At 43.9% G+C, this 2,934-nt stretch overlaps 1 non-coding gene across 1 annotated transcript; it reads left to right on the plus strand.

The window, feature by feature from the left end:
• Positions 1 to 2,559: 2,559 nt before the first annotated feature.
• On the plus strand, positions 2,560 to 2,632 carry Trnat-cgu (transfer RNA threonine (anticodon CGU)). Its single transcript has one exon. It is a non-coding gene; the product is annotated as a tRNA-Thr (tRNA).
• Positions 2,633 to 2,934: the final 302 nt, after the last annotated feature.

Genomic DNA, 2,934 nt, shown 5'->3' on the forward strand with positions numbered 1-2,934 from the left:
CGCGAATAGCTTCATCCCAAAATGTGTCAGGAGAGAGGGTACTTGTCCCAAGTTGTTTTATACGACTTCGCTGTAGCGCAACAGTCATTCTGGGTGCGCTAGTAGTTTGCTTTTAGATCTCAAAATAACGCTTTCCGTCGTTAGGTTTCAACTATGCGCGCTATTTATTGCGGCCCAAATTGATACCTGTGTTCGAAGGCCATTGAAAAGGCATTCCGAAGGCCTCAGAAACCATTGTATATCGAGTGCGCCTTTGCACATACAGAAGGCGCACTCCCAAGTGAGCAATCAACTGTCAATTGAAAGTTTCCGTGTAGCACAGGAGTACGAATATTTAGCTGAAACCACAACCTCGGTTTTTGAGTAATAAGAAATGTAACACAGCCCCGACGTATAACATTTGCTCGAGGAATATATGGCATAAGGGCGTTATATACAAGATACCTCAGTACAGCGGGGTTTCAAAATTATGTGAGGTGCCCTGTCTCGCCTTCTGCAAGACACCGATGGGACAGAGACTGCTGTCGTCGTTTAAAATTCAACGTGCGCGTGCCATCACACTCCGGCTCCCCCTCCCTTTCTTCCTATCCATATTGTCTTTCTCTCTTTCTCTATATTTTAATTACTGTACTATTGCTTTGCATAGCGCTTTACTGGCCGGCCCCGTACGATGCTCGGTGAAAAGAATTCAACACCGACGAAACCGGAACCCCCCATCCCTATCGCATTTCCCTTCATTCCACCGCGAATCGAGCTTTCTCTCTGGGTCGGAACTTCCCTCCCCTTCTTCACTCTCTCCCTTTAACTGGGTATACGCCTCGACTTTGCTAGGTTGACAGTGAGCGCTGCCGAATGAAGCAGCTGAGGCTCACAAATGGCGGCGCTGAAAGCGGAATAAGACGGCCAACGAGGTCACGGCATAATGATGAATGGGTGCTACTGCTATACATTACATACCAGTGGGAGGTGAGCTGCGCGTCATATATATGTGTATATATATATATATATATATATATATATATCATCAGCCCATCTACGCCCACTGTAGGGCAAAGGCCTCTCCCATTATTCTCCAATTACCTCGGTCCTGTGCCAACTGTGACCAATTTATCCCCGCAAACTTCTTAATCTCATGTGCCCATCTAACTTTCTGCCACCCCCTGCAACGATTGCCTTCTCTAGCGATCCACTCTGTTACCCTTAATGACCAGCGGTCATCTAGCCTTCGCATTACATGCCCTGCCCACATCCATTTCTTCTTCTTAATCTCTACTAATATGTCCTTAACACGTGTTTGTTCCCTGACCCACTCCGCTCTCTTCTTGTCCCTTAATGTTACACCTATCATTGTGCGCTCCATTGCCCGCTGAGTCGTTCTCAATTTAAGTTGAACCCTCTTAGTGAGCCTCCAAGTTTCTGCCCCGTAGGTGAGTACCGGTAAGATGCAGCTGTCATACACTTTCTTCTTCAGCGACAATCGTAGGCTGCTATTCATTATCTGAGAATGTCTTCCATATGCGCCCCACCCCATTCTGATCCTTCTAATTATCTGTGCCTCATGGTTGGGATCTGGGGTCACAACTTGGCCTAAGTATATACATTGGCTTACCACTTCCACTGCCTCGCAAACTATCTCAAACCGCTGTGCTGTCCTGAGGTTATTGATCATTACTTTAGTTTTCTGCATATTAATTATCAGGCCCACGGTTCTACTCTGTTCGTCCAGTGCGGAAAGCGTGCTTTGCAATTCGTCCCCCGAGTTACTTAGCAAGGCAATGTCATCAGCAAATCTGAGGTTACTGAGGTATTCTCCATTAACCCTTACTCCCACCTGTTCCCAATCCAACGTTCCGAATACTTCTTGTAAGCATGCCGTGAATAACATTGGAGAGATTGTGTCTCCTTGTCTGACACCCTTCCTTATAGGTATTTTACTGCTCTCCCTATGGAGGATGATGGTAGCTGTGGACCCATTGTAGATATCCTCTAGTATTCTTACCTAATGCTCATCTACCCCCTGGTTCCGTAATGCCTTAATGGCTGCTAGGGTTTCGACCGAGTCAAATGAGTTCTCATAATCTATGAAGGCTATATATAGGGGTTCAGTATACTCAGCGCACTTCTCTATCACCTGGATGATCGTGTGAATATCGTCCATTGTTGAATAACCTTTACGGAACCCTGCTTGTTCTTTCGGTTGACTGAAATCCAAGGTTACAGAAATTCTGTTACTCATTACCTTGGTAAGTACCTTGTAGACGACTGACAATAAGCTGATCGGCCTGTAATTTTTCAAGTGCTTCATGTCGCCTTTCTTATGGATTAGGATTACGTTCGCGTTCTTCGCTTTCGCGTTCGCGTTCTTCATATATATATATATATATATATATATATATATATATATATATATATATATATATATATATATATATATATATATATATATATATATATATATATATATATATATATATATATATATATATATATAATGCAGGCAAGAAATCGCAGAAAACAAATTCTTTAAATATATACCACACAAAGTGGAGGGGAAAATAGCTGCCGGTAGCGTAGTGGTCATCGCACCAGACGCGTATTCTGGAGGTCGTGGGTTCGGATCCCACCCGGCGGGCTATTTTTCTCCACTTTCTTTCTGTATTTCAAAATTCTCTGTCTGTTTCTATGACCTACCACATTCTCCCCTTTGCTTTCCGAGGTTTTTTTTACTGCCAACCCTTATTTCTGTCTTAATTCAACCAGAGCCCCATTTCCCATTCCGATTCGCTACATGCATAGCGAGGGCCTCTGTTCTGGCAGTCTTGGTGCCACAGGGAGCTTAAGAGGGTTCAACGCTGGTCGACCACTCTCGACATGTCGTAGACACTCATCTGAAAAGCGTTTACGAAAATAATTACATATAAACCAAGTTGTTCT

Source organism: Haemaphysalis longicornis, unplaced genomic scaffold (assembly GCF_048455015.1).
Source record: "Haemaphysalis longicornis isolate Haplotype H1 unplaced genomic scaffold, Haemaphysalis longicornis Haplotype H1 scaffold_13, whole genome shotgun sequence".
NCBI classification, from domain to species: Eukaryota; Metazoa; Arthropoda; class Arachnida; order Ixodida; family Ixodidae; genus Haemaphysalis; species Haemaphysalis longicornis.